The sequence below is a fragment of the Arachis duranensis genome, chromosome 6 (assembly GCF_000817695.3).
Source record: "Arachis duranensis cultivar V14167 chromosome 6, aradu.V14167.gnm2.J7QH, whole genome shotgun sequence".
Taxonomy (NCBI): Eukaryota; Viridiplantae; Streptophyta; class Magnoliopsida; order Fabales; family Fabaceae; genus Arachis; species Arachis duranensis.
This window is the reverse complement of record NC_029777.3, coordinates 38,920,342-38,920,626: the sequence shown is the minus strand read 5'-3', so window position 1 is coordinate 38,920,626 and position 285 is coordinate 38,920,342.

The following is a 285-nucleotide window of genomic DNA, read 5'->3' as shown; positions in this document are numbered from 1 at the left end:
TGGGTTGGTAAGAACTTCCCAACCTCTCCTTTGGATCTCATGTCGGATTTCCGGATATTCACTCTTTTTGAGTTTGAAAGGGACCTCGGGGATCACCTTCTTCAAGGCCACAACTTCATAGAAGTGGTCTTGATGCACCCTTGAGATGAATCTCTCCATCTCCCATGACTCAGAGGTGGAAGCTTTTGCCTTCCCTTTCCTCTTTGTAGAGGTTTCTCCGGCCTTGGATGCCATAAATGGTTATGGAAAAACAAAAAGCAATGCTTTTACCACACCAAACTTAAA